General features: G+C 36.0%; 1 long non-coding RNA gene across 1 annotated transcript in view; it reads left to right on the top strand.

Annotated features, from left to right (window-relative positions):
- Window positions 1-11,328: 11,328 nt before the first annotated feature.
- Window positions 11,329-16,446, top strand: part of LOC121669862 — a 50,124-nt gene continuing 45,006 nt past the window's right edge. Inside the window, exon 1 of the long non-coding RNA XR_006017916.1 lies at window positions 11,329-11,485. This is a non-coding gene — a long non-coding RNA (uncharacterized LOC121669862). The remainder of the gene's footprint in view (window positions 11,486-16,446) is intronic.

The raw sequence follows: 16,446 nt of genomic DNA, 5'->3' as shown, positions 1-16,446 counted from the left end.
TATTAATTTCCTGTGCGAAAAACCTCAAAATAGTTGATATTTCACATGTAGGAATACTGATTTTCTGCTTAATTAAGCTGCTGTGTCTAACTCTGTTCTCAGTCAATGTAGATGTTTCAGTGATGCAGTGCTTTCCAGCCAGACTCTCCTGTGGAAATTTATTTTAAAAAGGGCAAATAAGATGTAATGAAATGTTTTTCATAGTAAACTTCAGACATGGACTCTTTTGTGTTGGAGCCACCCAAAACAATTCTCAGATAAAGATGTTTGTTTTATGGAAGTGAGTTTTACATTTTGAAACTTGTGGGCTCAAAGGGCATAATTTCCACACCATGAGAGGAGTTTTCTTGCTTTTTGAGTGAGCATGAACATTTGCCTCTTACAGCTGTTAAACTGAACCTGTGCATGTAAAGGCTTTGTATTGATTCCTTCCACTGTTGTTAGTTTAAAAGGCCCTGATGGAGAAAGCTCTTTCCCAGGTAGCAAGTCCCAGTAAAAAGGTTTAGCATTGTGTTTATTTGAAGAAGAGCCAGACTGGTTTGCTAGTACATTAATTTTTTTTTAATCCTCATCAAGCTAGATTCTTTAGAAACTTAAGTGCAAGGCTTTCTAAATCACAGTGATGTGTTCCTGTTTACAAATCAGATTCTTGTGAAACCAGGCACTGTTGCACTTCTTAAGAGCTCTCTCCTTTTCCATCTGTAAGAAAATAATTTCAGTACCAAATAGGGAAGCATGATTGAGTTACCTGGCTCTGTTTTACAGCATCTCATAGATACCTGTTGCTAGCAATAAGCTGGGGGTTTTAATTGTGCTTATTGGTTCTTTTTGAATGCTGTGTGTCAGGTTTCGTGGTGACTTATTTCTTCCAAGGAAGGCGGTCTGCAATTCAGTATTTCCATACAGGACTGCAATGGGATTGTGCTTAATTTCGGTATTGAGCACAATTTGGTAGCCAAGGACTTGCTGGGATTAGTACTCTTTAATTGTTGATTTCATACTTAATAGATGAACAGTAGATTGTCTAGGCAGTGTCATTTAGATCAGAGTGAGCTATGATAGATAGCATTTGTTTGGGATATAAAACTAAAGACTGTGGATCTGAGATCCCATTTAGATTGCTAGTAAAGATTAAAACTTCCATCTTGAAACTTCTGTCTTGACTGGGCTTTGTTCTAGAAATTAGCAGGAGAAATAATACTGAAGATAATTACATTTCCTACAGCTGTTTCTTTAAAGAGTATCCAAATGCATTAGCACACCTGTAAAACTAAATAAAATTAAGTTAAATATGCTGCAACTAATATACATTTCCCCACTTAAGATAAAGTGCAGAAGACAATGGAAATGGAAAATGAATGCATTCTGGCTCTAGATGAAAATGCTGCTATTGAACTGTTTCCAGAACAACATGTACTTGGATCAGTATTAAAGGGAACTATTGTGCATGTCTAAGCCAAATGACCTAGTGCATTGATAGTGCACAGTGTATTTCACAGTTACATAAATACCTAAACTGTGGGTTTTTTCAAGTCTATAAAACAAGTAAATTAGAATTTAAGCTAAAAGTAAAGGGAAAACTGTCTGCCTTAAGTATTTTTGTTCTGAAATTGACTCCAGTAGCTGCTCTATTATTGTTAGAGGGAAGCATGCTACTAACTTAATGATTCCAGGAAACAAGATACGTGACATGCTCCTCTATTTGACATTAAAGAGCCCCTCAAAGCTGCATTGTTATACTCACTGTGCCTTTAGGTAAAAATGTCAATAGGCTTCCACTTTATTTCAGTTCTTAAAGTATTATTTAGCAATGAACAGATCTTTCCTCCATTAGAGTGAATACCAATAAGAAGATCATTGCAAATGCTGGCAACAGGAAATATTTTTGAAGGAAGTGAAAAAGACTGTTGTCTCATTTCTGCTTTCATTTCATTTATCTACATCTTTCACATTGCTTTGCTTGTTTTAATTTCCTTTCTCTGTCAACCACTATTTTTGCTCCGTACTCATGCAGGCAGTGGTTTGTCAAAGACTGTTTTAGTCTGTATGAATCACTGAAGAATCTTGTGGAAGAAGTTAAACACTTATGTCACCAATAAAAGAACATGAAATTTCATACCTTCTTTTAAAGAAGGCTTGTTAATAAATGAGCACAGTGTTGATGTCAGTAGAAGATTTTAAGCACCCATTTTGTAGTTTAGCACTAGATTTTTGTACAACTGTAAGTTTATATAATTATCTGTAACTTAAAACGTTAGTAATTGAGAATATTTTCTTTTATATAGATTACAGAAAGAAAAAGGAGGAAAGTGTGGCATCACTAAATATCAATATATATACTGTAGTGCTTGTTGCAAAAAAAAAAAAATGGATCCAACACCAATATGATCTAGATCAAATATAAAGTCTTTAAAGTGTTACTTGGATGTATAGAGAACTTGCTGTTTTCTGCAGATCTACAATAAACAGGTTAGAGAGACTGCAGGTCTGCTCACAAACAGCAGTCATATTTGTCACAACATCAGGGTGTCTTGGTAAATTGGTATCAATGATGCCAGTTTTTGACCTCATCTTTACTCTAGGCAAGTATTTGTTTACTGTCAAAAATTTCACCTTATTTTTCTTTGCTTTCCTTTTGGTTTTCCTTCTGTGTTGTTTTCATTTTATAACTCTGAGTGAAGGGATAAATGATTCAAAATATTAAAAGCCCCTTTTATTTTTTCTTATTGTGAAGCTTAGCCAGTCTTCTCAAGCAATAATTCTTAAGAACTTAGATCCTAGGGTATTGTATGTTTTTGGTAGTTTGACACAAAATATTTACAAAATAATGTTTTAAAAACATAATAAGCTTTTGAGCAATACTCTCAACTAGGTTCACCTGAAGAAGGTATGTTTTTCAACATCAACACTGGGGGATAATAAAAATGAGGAGTTTTTACACATTTTATTACTTTCCATTGTTTTCTCCCTTAATCTCCCCATTTGTTTTCCATTAATGATCTGAAGCAACATTTCCCTGACTCAAAACAATCTTGAGCTTTAACTGTCTGGCTCTGACAAGAAATAGGAAACAAACTGTTCAGCTTTCACCATTCTGAGGAGTCCCCCAAAAGCAGTACAAGTGCATTTTGGAATATGACTTACTGCTCTGTCAACACATAGGATTTTGTTATTATAATTTCAAATGTTAAAGCAGTATTTTCGTTAATCCTTTGTCTTCTTTTCTCACTCATATTATCTCCTAATATTTTGTAGAGAAACAACACAAACAAGAAGTATTTAATTTGTAGTGGAGTTTAAACTTTTGGTATGTATCAAAAATCTAAGTGATAGTCTCATATTTATTATGTCTTCTTGAAACTTTCTGGAATGCTTGGTGACCTTTTACTATAACAATATTTAATACAAGTAGCATTTATTACTCAGATTTGGAATGTTTTTGACTTTAAAGAGAACCAGTTGCTTAGGTCAGAGTAGTAGTCATCACTTTTGTCACTGGGCAAACTTACACATTGTGGCTTTTTTCCACAAAAGTGGCATAGTGTTTTCCAGGCTATACAGTACTAATTTAAAGTTATCACTGTATACATTAGACTGGAATACAGTTATACCACACCCTTCAATAGTATAAAGGCAAATATTGCTTGTTTTCCGCAATAAATATTTTATATATCTTCAAAAAATGGTTTTTCTTTCATGTAGGGTCAAAACTCTTGGTCAGAAGATTATATTTTGTTTGAAAGAATTGTGTTCTCATGCTGGTTTGTTACACAAACTCATGCTGATATGAATTTATACATTATATGTACAAATATGCCATGAGCATATATCCTCAGTTAACCCACAGCATATTAAACCCCACCTAGCCATGCTGGTACAGTGTTCTACCTCCTGTACTTAGTTGTAATGAAAAACAAGGTTGAAATACTTGAGTAGAGAATGGTTGTTTTAATATTCAGACTCACTTACAATGTTCTGTAATGCACTGCTTTGTGGGATATTGATGTCTTCTAAACTTTTAATAGCTTAATAAACTTGAAATTTCATTATCTTTGGCCAGAAAAGGGTATAATACAACTCCTATTGTTCAATTTTACCTGTAATATGTTCCTAGTTCTGTTTATAGCCTTTGTACAACTACTCTGACCATGGAAGTTATTTGCTAGGCCCTCCTGCAATCATTCTCAAGAACATGTCTGCTTATAACTGGGAAATGCAAAAGGTAGACTTTAGTGATAGTTTTTGTTGGCTGGTAATTTCCTTTGAGTCCCTTTCTAGTATTCCTGTTAAATTTCCTGTTCATTTGCACTTTGGCTACACTGAAATTTCTTTAAATTGTGAAATACATTTTAAAGAGACAAAGATTGGGATCCTAGTACAACAGTTCATTATAAGATTCACTCAGAAGTGTCATTTTCCTAAGGTCTGTCACTCTCTTAAAATACTGCTTCTTATTAGTTGCTGGCACATGAGAAATTATCCTGGAAATTCCTAAGGAAAGGAGCGGGAAGTGGCAAGTGTGTTTTTTGGCTAGGTAGAGGAGGATGCCACTAGAGTAAGCTCTTGACTTTAGGATTGACTCTCTTGTGGTCCCTCTTGTGGTAGAAAGACCATTGTGAACATGGATGGAAAGATTGAGGTAGTTGATGTGTAGGGGTCTGAAAGTATCAGAAAGCTCCTGATGTGGAGTTCCTGGCTAGAAAACCAAATTTCTTGCTCTGAAGAGTGAGGAAAGTCAAGGTACCCATTAGGGAATATGATAGAGGGTTGATTTTCTTGCAGACAATTTCTACAGAGCTTGGAAGTAGGAACTTATTTGCATCTTGTATTTACATATTGTAGAGTTCTGCCCAGCTCTCTTTAGAAGTTTTACTCGTTTTAATCAGGAGTTCACTCCTCCTTTTTGCTTGTAGAATATAGATTTTCCTCTTTTAAGATACTAAGTTGTGTAAGGGAGGGTCTGGAGATCCTCTTCCACAGACTAAACTGGGACTTCCCAGTTTAGTTCGCCCCCCAGCTCTTCCCCCATTTAATGTGGGCAGAAGGGTTGTGCTGTTGGTGTAAGCAACTTAATGCCTGATGCAGGTAAAAAAGGTGTGTGATCTATCTAAAACAGAAGTTAAGTCTTTCTTTCTCTGACAGAAGTTGTACCAAGGGGAGAAGATACTGTAAGTCTTCAGAAATGTGTTTGGTACCCTTCTTCCTTTAGGAGAGGAGGAATAAATGGAATCTGTTTAGGCTTAAAACAGTCTGTTTGGAGTTAGGTAACGTGTCTGAGCAGCTAGATACCTTTAAATGTTATAAAATTGTGGCATGCTGCTTAATCTGTTTATTTCCATTCACTTGTGTATTTTGATAAAGGATTGGTACAGTTTTCAATAAGCAGCCAAGGAGGATGTAGTGACAAAACAGTGTGGCATAAGTGAGTTATAAATTTCATTTGAAGGATTACAGTAATCTATTACATGCTTATTATAAATACAAGGACTTAATTTGATTAATCTAGATGAGTTAAAGTTTTTACATTATTATGAATATATGGTAGCAAATATGGACTTTCTAGCTGCATTTGTTGTTTTGGGGATGCTTGTAGCTTGAATGAAAAGTTTCTTCCTGGTGTTTTAGTCAAAGCTGTTTGATACTAAGTAGGATGGATTTTAGGGAATATTACATCCTTTCTTGGAATATAGAAAAGGGTTCCTTAAGGTTCTGTTTCTACATTTCATGACACTTATTTATAAACTCATGAATGGCTTCACAAACAAGTTTTGTGGGAAGAATATTAAATTATTAGTCCCCAAACCTGTAAGCTTTATTTTTAGGATTTACTCATCTAAACTAATAATAAACTCTGTATTATTCACTTGTAAAATTGTTTTGCTGATTTATAGCCCAAAAGACATTGCACATAAGCGAAGTCTTTCACCATAGGAAAGCAAAGAATTAACTATGAACTTTTGTGGGTTAGGGAACATGACATGAACACAAAGATCTAAGAGACTGTGCTGGCCAGTACAAAGGGGTTTTTGTAATGGTATGTTTGCAACCTTTTAATAACAATGAAAATATGAGATTGCTATCTTGAATAAGTCTCACTTGTTGATCTAGAAAACAAAAAAGTGTCGTTTTTCTGAAATAACTTTTAAGTTATAACTTACTTAAACTTATAATTGTTAAACTTGTGCAGATACTTTTAACACTGGAACAAATATTTATACTGAACTGGAGTTAATTTCTTTAGTCCCTTATTAAAGTTTTATAGGCATTAAAATTTACCATGTAAAGGAAATCTAAAAATATCAGAAGCTGCACATACTTGGGTATTATTTCTGTATGAAAGTACAATATATGCCATTTTGCATTTAATACAGTCTTGCCTAGAAGTCTGATTTTTGACTGTTGTTGTGGTCTGTTTTATGTAACTTAGGGCAAGTTTACATATTTTCATGACTGTTAATACTAAATTCTATACTAGCAAAAGGTTTAGGAGTCCTTTACAAGGAAACATCCAATACCATGTGGTCATTTTGACAATTTATGAAATGGAAAAGGAGAAAAATAAACAGTACCAAGCCTGACAGAGTTCAAGAAGTGTTTGGACAATACTCTTGGGTACGTGGTGTGACTCTTGGGGATGGTGCTGTGCAGGGCCAGGAGTTGGACTTGGTGATCCTTGTGGGGTCCTTCCAACTGAGCACTTTCTGTGATTCTGTGATCTGTTTAGTGAAATATCCACGTTTTAGTACTTAATTCTCCTGATACCGTACGTGGCTGGAAGTGTATTTATGTTTTCCTTCATTTAAAACAGTTCACAAAATGAAGAACTGACATAGAAAACTTCAGGCTCAAATCCTTATTTTTAAAAAGGAAACCATTGTGGAAACAAACTCAAGTGGGAATTTAGCAAGATATTACTTGTAAATCCCACTATTGTGTCATCATCCCTGCCTGTTATCACCAGTCACTGGGGTGTTTTGTGCTCTTTTAAGTGACATGGATGAGATTGGATGAGTTATACTTTGTGTTCATGTCATGTTCCCTAACCTGCAAAAGTTCATAGTTAGTTCTTTGCTTTCCTATGGTGAAAGACTTTGCTTATGTGCAATATCTTTTGGACTATAAATCAGCAAAACAATTTTACAAGTGAATAATACAGAGTGAAAAAAGGTAAGTTAGTTGTGTAACACTTCAGAGGAACAGGGATGAAATCCATGAGTTCTAGCTTGCAGACAGCCCAGTATAGCTGTGAACAGACCCCATTGCATTTATTCCACAGTACTGTACAGTCTTTCAGAGTTGAGAGCTTCAATTACTTGTTTTCACATAATGCTGGTGTAATCTGTATATTAAATAGCATTTACCTAGGGTTCTTTTTTTTTTTTTAGTGTGACTACTGAAATTAGCCTTACTGAGGAGTCAGCTGCTCCGTCTTGTCCAGCCATTGCTCAGTGAAACCTTTACAGGCTTTGGGCTTTGTCTTTACAGTAATTAGCCAGTGTAAATGTAAATATGTGAGAGAACTAGTCATATATTAACAGGTTTACTTAGCACAGGCAAATAGGGGAATGATAGTCAAAGTAGTATGTTCATGTTTTTCAGACTTCACTTTGTCTCCATAGATTATTTTTCTGGTTAAAATATCAAGACTCTTCCAAAAAGCTGTTCAGTGTATACAGATTAAACACCATCTCTGAATGTAATTATCCAAAGGAATTTCATTGGTTGTGAAGAGAAAGCCTGTAACTCCCCTATCTTTAAAATGTGATTTAGCCAGACAATGCAGATGTCTAAAACTGAATGGTGTTGCATAGAGCCTGAAACTAAAACTCTAAAGCTTATATTCAGATTTGAGTGTGATAAGTGTGGTATACACAGACTGCATCAATCAAATGGACTATATAGACTTAAAAATATCAATCCATCCTGCTAAAAGTTCTTACTCATATTTATTAAACAGTTATGTGAGTTGTGTATTTAATAATTTAAGTATCAGCTTTAAAACAAGGACAGTAGTAATGAGGAAAATAAGTAAGCAGTGGTGTACCTATAACACAAAATGTGTAGTTCATGATAGAGGATTTTTGACTGTGGAAAATGTGAAAAGTGAAAACAAAATCTGCCAGTGATTTTTAACATGAAAGAATTTATATCTATCAAAAGGAAACACATACATTGAGGGGTATGGGAAACCAAATGGGCTTCAGATTGTGTAACAGGCAATTATTGCACATAGAATTGAGCTACAAACTTTAGCAACCAGTTAAGTGGTGTTAGCCAGTACAGTTGACTTTTGACATCTTATATTGCCTTACATTCTTAAAATTTAGGTTATGTGAATTAAGGACAAATGTTTTGGTAATTTGGAACCAGTGACCAAGCTTGAGATACTTAATTTATATCACCTCTATATATGTGGGTGGCCAGTGATTTCACACTCAGTTTTCTGTTCCTGCAAGCTGTAGGAAGCCATCTCTGTCACTGTAAAGAATTGATTCCAGTTGGCTGCTACAAGTGTTTGCTTTTGTCTTGCATCAGAAGATGTCCAAGTTACTGTTAGTGGCATGTCTTTAGAATATCTTGCCATCTGCTGCACAGGACTATACGTTTGCTGGTTTTTCCAAATTTGAGCGTTGACTAATTAGGACCATGGAAAAAATTAAACAAAAGTTGAGAAGGGAAAAAGTAATGGGACAGCTGAAAAGAATCACTGGCATTCCGATACACTCTTTAAATAAACACAAGCTGTTTCATGCACTGTACTTGTTTTGAGCCTTACTTTTGTGTCTGCAGTACACAGCATTTATCTAGGGGATCATATCTATTTTTGCCAAAACATTTAGAGAAATAAGTTTTCTACTATAAAGGCTCTGAAAATCCAGCCTGACTTTATAACACAGCAGAATTAGGAGCTCAATCACAAGCAAAACACTAGAAATGGGAAATTTAAAAAAAAATTTTCTTCTAGTTTCTTGAAAATGAGAATATTTCACTCTGAAAAGGTTTTAGGGAAATGCTTGATAGAGAGATGTCTCAAAGGACTGGTAGCATCATTTCACTCATCGCTGTCCATTTGATCTCAAGAGTAGGTTTAGTTATTGTGAAAGATGAACTGTGATGTTTCTCTAGGGGATAAATCATCATCAGGTCAATCTGGAACCTGAGTTCTTAAGAATGAGAGTTGTTCTTTGCTATTTGTAATCTTCATTAAAATTTTCTGTTTATTAGTCTTTGTCTGTGCATTTGAGTTCTTTTTGTGGTGCGTAGGGCTGTCTTCTCTGAGCCAACCAATGCAAGGAGCCTAGGAGGTACTCCCAAGAGTCAAATTTGGCACCTGATGTAATCAGTTAAAACTGGGCTAGGAAGTCTTGTCAGTTTGCCCCTAAGTCAGTGGAGTTAAAAAATACACGTGGCCTATTTCTGTGTAATAGCTGTTATTAAATTGGTATGTACAATAAAAATGCAATTAGACCTGGGAGATCAAACAACCTTTAAAAACCCCCAACGCAACCTCCCCAACAACAATGGCTAAAAACCAGGGGGGTTTTGTTTTAAATTCTTGTTGTCTTTTTCATTTAGAAACCCTGATGATCAGATAAAGCTTTGTTGTAAAGGGACAGATTGCAGTGTATTTGAACAGCTTCATCCAGCAAGGTTCATTCATACCAACCTCTTTGGCATCCAAATATTTTGGTGTAAATGCTTCTATTGGGGATACTGATTCAAAAACTCATTACCCAGTCAACATATTCAACTTAAAATAGAGGTTTAAAAAAATTACATGGTTTGAATATTCTTCTGAATGTAAAGATATACATAAATGCAGGAGGACTTCTTGATTCAGAACGAGAATGTTTTGTGGTGAAGTTAGACAAATCCAAATTCTGATTAGAGAGTTAAATCTACTGAAATAATATGGGTTCTGAGGTTTTATGCTAATATTTAAAACACTTAGAATATTTACATCATACAGGTAATCCATATCTCAGAATTCCTAGCTTGAAATCTGTGAAAATCTATGAATGTGAATACAAATAATCCAGTTTCATGTTATTTTAAAAAGTATGCTCTCTGCTTGTTTTAGGGGTCTACCCTAATGTGAAGTCAAATAAGAATTTTACCTAGTTTTCCTTTCTTGCTTTAAGAATTCATGTTCTCTGTAAATGTCCATGCCTAATACAAACCATTCCATGATTTTTAAAATATGTCTGACATAACAAAACCATCATAACATATATTTAATATGGGTTACAAACATAACTATTGTTTTCCTATCTGTAGTAGAGCTTTCTTGGCCTTCTTTTAATCTTTTCCAGAAGGCCAACATGTTTTATATGAAAACAAAGTTGGAATCATAAGCATCTGATATATATATATATTTTTTTTAACATCTCCTTAGATGATAAAACCTTGGTTTTTTCATTCTTACTCTGCAAGGTTACGTTTGTGTGTGTGGCCAGGGTGCAGCTGCTGTGTGGGGTAAGGGAATAAGCCATTGGTATGGCTGAAACCCCAGTGTGCTGTGCAGCACACACACGCTGAATTAGATGGTGATGGCTGGCAAGTTGTGTTCCTTTAACCTCTTTCTGTCAGGTTGCACCTGTGACTTCAGTCAGTGTCTCTCCTTTTTCTCTCTTTCCCTCTCCCTTCCTTCTGCTTTTCTCCCTCACACTTCTTCAAATCTTTTTCCCAAACAGAGTTTTTCCTTAATGCTTCATTCTTACAGTTACAGAACTTTCTTTGTAGTCCATTAATTTTTGATATTTAATTACTATTTGATATTTCATGTTCTTCTTTTCATTGTAATATCTTACTTATACCAGAATTTATGGAATAATCAAGATACATTGGAGGATTAGGACCTGAGAGAACATACATCCAGAATTAGGTAAGACCAATATAAAATTATTCTTTTTCTCTTGAAAATACATTCCACTGTTAGAGTTACCATAAAGATTGGTTCTACATGCTGAAAGATCCACCTCAAACTTGTTATTAGTGAATGCACATCTTCCTAGGGTGTGAGATTACTTAACCGGTACCACGGTGTTATCAACTCTTATTCAAGAGAGGAAATACGTGACCATTTTTTCATGCGGTTTCCTCCTGTGGTGCCCGCTGTGTCTGGAGGCGCGTCCGCCTCTTCCCTGCGCCGCCGGGCTGGCCCCGTCCCCGCCGCCGTGCGCGGTGAGCGGAGCGCGCTCTGCAGTGCCCGGCTCGGCCCGCAGGGGGCCCGCGGGAGCGGCGGCGCCGGGGCTGGGCCGCGCCCGCGCTGCGCTGCGGGAGCCCGAGCGCTGCGGGAGCCCGAGCGCTGCGGGAGCCCGAGCGCTGCGGGAGCCCGAGCGCTGCGGGAGCCCGCTCCGAGCAGAGGGAGCGCTCACCCTGCTCCTCGTGCTGCCGCTACCGCAGCCTTGCTGCTGCTGCCTGCTGCTGCCTGCTTTTGTGCAAGCATATTCTTTGAATTGTTGCCTGAACAACCGTTTGAAACGTAATTTTTGGAACAAAGCATCGAGAAATCATCTATAAAGATAGCATCAGCGTTGTGCTGTGGCCGTTTTAGAAGCTGGATATGCTGAGACTAGTTTCCTTTAAATCTATATTAAGATTTAAGAAAGTAAGCTGAGTAATTTCTAGAATTAAAAAACAGTGAAAAAATATAATAGGTATTGGTAACACCTGTTAATTACTTCAGTACTACAGTTACTGAAAGTGCAAAAAATGGGGAAAAAGGATACCGGTTTAATTTGATGATCTCCCTTGTTGAGGTATATGAGTGCACTCAGGTGTGCCCCACAGCCATAATCTACCTTATTGCCTACGGAGTAGGTCAGCTAAGGTGTTGTGCCACAACACTTGCAAACTACTGTTATGCCATAGGAATAAGACATTTACAAAATACTTATTAAAGTCTCTCCCTGTGCATGTCTCATCTGTAATAGGGTTCCATCCAAGAAGAGCTTCTAAATAACCCTTCAATTTCCAGTGGTGTCAGTATGGTTATTTTCATTTTCCTAGAACAACCTAGCAGTGTTTCCTTGGTGTTGAGAGAGAAAAATGAGTCCAGTAGATGCAAAAGGTTATCAAATAAGCTCATGTGACAGTGCTTGTTTTACTGTCCTTATTTCAACTTCTAATTTTCTGTATTCCTTTTCTACTTAGAGAGCATTACAGGATATTCATACAATAAACACCCTGACCATGAGGTTAACAGTCAATGGTGTTATCTCAGACACAAATTTAAGCTTGTATAAAACATTTAGGAAGCAAAACCAAAGACATTCCAGGTAAAAAAATTCTAATACTAAAATTGTAAAAAAAAAAAAAGAAAAGTCAAAAGCAAGAATAATCTGCTGACAGACTTTCTGGTGACACCTCGTAGTTATTGTCAAGTGGCCATGTTCCATCCTTACCTTCTTTTGCTTCCTTTCAAGAAGAGAAGAAATACCCATTTGGACAAAATTAAGAATTTTGATTCTCAGCCACTCTGTGGAAAAAGTGCAAAAGTCAAACCAGGGCACATTTTGTGACAAGTCTGTCAATGGTATTTAATTAATCCCTTATTAGTTAATGGTCTGGTAAGTAGGTTTATCCTATCTTTTACTTCCATTCCCGCTGCAATTGTATGTGTTCTGTTTCAGGAAAGATGTTTGGGGGTTTTTCCCCCGAAACTGCTTCAATCTTAAAAATTGTGATTTTAAAATTTTTTGGAAAAGAAATAAAAATAGTATTCTGTACAGATTTTTAAAATAAATTTTACTAAAGTGGATCTTGTAGTCAAAAGTGTTTCACATAATTCTCTCCATTCCTTATTAAAATATGCCATTGCTGCTATTCAGTGCTTGTGTGGGAGTAGCCACACAGGACCAACGCCAATTAACTGGAGTTTTAGACAGATGCAGTACAACCTTTTTCCTCCTTTTTCTTAAGAACAGGTCTTGAGCTTAAAATCATTATGTCAAATTAATGTCAGTGTTACGTCCAGTGGGTTTTCTAAACACCAGCATTTTATGAGAATGCCAAAGCAATTTGGTTTGATTAGAAAATCTGATTCCTCTCATAAGTTTGTGTTCCTTTTATGTACTTGGGGTTTGAACTCTTTAACAAAAAATCAAGTTGTTGGTTTTTTTTTTTTTTTAATAATTTGATAGGGCTTCAGGCTTCATTCATGAGGATGCAGCTGCATTTGAAGGTACAAGATAACAGTTCTACTCTTGGCCTGTTCTGACTCTTGACTGCAATGTGTGCTTTCTTCCTTTCTGAGCATTTTTCTTCATGTTTCACTGCCATATCCTGGGATTTACAGCATTCCAAAATTTCCAGTCTTCCTAATTTTTGCTTTTAGAAAATTTGCTTTTTACATTTTAATGTAATCATTTTTATGATAAATTAAATCATGTGATCTATATGCAGGGGCTACAGAATTTGTGTTCCTGGCCACATTCTCTGTGTTTAGCTGTAGCATTAGATACTAATCCTGAAGAGGATTGCTGGAGGTTATGTAATGATAACTTCAAAAGTTACAATGGGACATTCTTCCAAGTACTGAGTCAGAGAAACACATTCCTCTACTAAATGCCTATTGAGTTGATAGTTCAATTTAGTAAGTCTTTGTTTACTCTTTAATCCTCACAGTCAGCTGGAAAACTGAATGTTTTTCTCTAGTAGCCAAGCTAAGGGAGTTGTTTTCTTTTTAGCATTTAGTAGGTAAAAGTGAAATCCGTTTTGCAAGAAAATGTGGTTTATAATCTTGTTTGTTTTGAAGTTATATATGCTATATATGTGTCTGTACACGAAAGAGGACAATGTATAATGCTGAATAGGATTCTGTTGCTTAAAATTTGAGTTTTTTACAAAAAAAGATACCCTACTGATCAAATTCCAGGAGTGATCAACATCATGTTGTTTTATAATAGTTATAAAACCAACTGACCTACCAAAAGTTTTCATGCTCTTGCTATTGAGACTGATCTGGAGAAAATTCTTTGAACTTGACTGTGTAAAAGTGCGCCTGGCTGTTGAGTCAGTCCTTTAAAAAATGCATGAGTCTCACAGCTGATTAGGAAACAGGAAGGCAGTTGCTTTGGCAATAGGAGATAGAGCTAATGCCATCAGCATGATCAAAAGTAAGGGCAAATTTAGAATTTAAAACGTCAATACAAATTATGGTTTATTAATGAATTTGTATTTATAGCAGGCCTATTACTTTTTGAAGAATTACTTTTCCTTTTATGGAAAAAATTAGACCTACTCAGATCAACCTTTATATTTGGCACTTGAAAGGAGCTATGACAAAGAAATAAATTAGTTTGTGTGGGGTGAACTTAAACTGAGTCAAACCAATGTCTAGTCCAAGGTCCTATCTTTAGCAATGACCAAGAGCAGATGCTTAGGAAAGAACAAGGGAAGAGGACAGACAGCCATTCCAAGTTCCTTGTGCATCTTACTCCAGTCTCTGCATCTCAGAAAGATGTGTGGATTTTTTGTTTACTTGCTTTTGAGGGTTTTTTTAATTCTATAATTTTGGTCACATTTTAAAAACATGGTCAATTATAGCTCCCACAAAATCCTCCAAATGGTTATTATTTTCCTAAAATGTAAAGTTACTGTTCCAAATGTTTGCATTAAACATAAATAATGGACTATGACTGAAGGACTTGAACATTTTGCTGTGTTTCTCAAATGGGGGGCTGACAGCTGTTACTATTGTCTATTTTATTCACCACCCATTGTTTCAGTGTAGGATACAGCCCATATAGTAACAGAGTATGAGCAGAGTTCTTATTCTCTGCCTGCTATCCTAGACATCCTTTTCTTTCAAGGCATTTACTGCATACTGCATTGAGTCCTTTCAACTGTGATCCTAAAAGCTTAACTTTTCTCTTTCTTTAAGAAGATTTTTTGGGTCAAAAATGGTGGATCTTTTGCTATTAGCTGAAATTTCTTTCATGGCTTTATTTCACTCATGTCTGTGTCTTAGGAATAGAAAAATAATCCAATCTTGTTGCACAAAGATATAGTTATTTTACCCACTGTGAGCTGAGCTGTCAAATGCTGGACCTGATGGAACTTCTACTATTAAGGGGCAACATGAGCCTCAGAATGCAGTACAAGATATCTGTATTGGGGCTCACTTAGTTGCATGCAAGCAGCTCAGAATTAATGCTTCAAGAAAGCAGAGGACTATTGTATTAGTCACTATGTTTTATAGCCTGTAAAATTTCCCAGCTGACTGATGTTAGTATTACAAACACAGTGTGGTGGGATTACAATATCAGACACTATTAAGCATAGAAATGATTTACACTTAGTTAATATTTATAACTGCTCTGTTTATCTTACTGTCAGGTATAGAAGATCCTTTTTATAGAACGATAGCTACATGAGACTATACAGTAAAATGTAACTTTCTAATTAACTGATGGGTATTCTTAAAATTATATAAGATGACTTCATGATGAAAAATGGCCTGAGTTGTTTGCTTATATTATTTGTCTTGCTCCTACTAGCTTTGACCTATAAATTCTTCAGAACCTCGAATTCCAGCAGCATATTGTTGAAGCAAGAGAAATAGCAAAACAGGCCTCCACAAAATATTCGAGAAAGTGATTGTTCTGTAACAGTTTTATTTTATGTTTTGCTATGGCCATCTAGGTCTGGAAAGGGTTAGAATTGTTAGTAAAAGTTAGGTTGTATTTTCTTATCTATTTTGGTGGGATGAAGAAACAATGCAAGGAGATTTAAACAGGATGTGTAAGGAAAAGAAGAGAAACTGGCTTAGATAAAAAATAATCATAGAAATAAATTATTTTGCATAGGTTACTTCTTAACCATCCCTTGTGGGATGAGAGGAACTATACAAACTGAGTCATGAAGGCAAGCATTGATGTGAACTTCGGTGAACACTTCTGGTGCTACTTTCAAATTTCCTGTCCTCTAAGATAATGTTTTCCATTGACAGTAATTATATCTGTCTGAAACTGTCTGTGCAGTAGCTTAATACCCTGATATCTGGTTTTCAGCTGTTCAGTAGAAGTAAGTTCCTCTCTTGGCCTGCAGGTGCACTAATAGAAGTTGGCATCAGTGGCTAGGAAGGACTTGGAAGCAGCCTTGGCCAGTGACTGACAGCCCAGTTCAGATACCTCCAGGGGCTCTTGCAGGTTCCTGGCAGGCATTCCTCTTTGAAAACTTGCAAGTTCTTATGTTTTCTTCCACAAAAATTTTGCTTTCACACTGCTGTGTTTCTGCTTTGTCGTCTGTGACTTCTCTACTCAGGTTTGTTTCTGGTTTTTAAGTTTATAAATGAGCAAAACAGTTACTTGTACTCTTTAGATACCCAGAAGTTACTGGAAGTCAGAAGAATGAGGTAGGCAATCTAAATATTTGAGTACAAATGTTTTGGAAGTTAAATAAAATAATGATTGTTTCTTTCTCTTTTGAAAACATAAATGT

Source organism: Corvus kubaryi, unplaced genomic scaffold (assembly GCF_017639235.1).
Source record: "Corvus kubaryi isolate FWS band 111438036 unplaced genomic scaffold, C.kubaryi_AGA036_p1.0 37394, whole genome shotgun sequence".
Lineage (NCBI taxonomy): Eukaryota > Metazoa > Chordata > Aves > Passeriformes > Corvidae > Corvus > Corvus kubaryi.
This window is presented reverse-complemented; position numbering and strand designations above follow the sequence as displayed.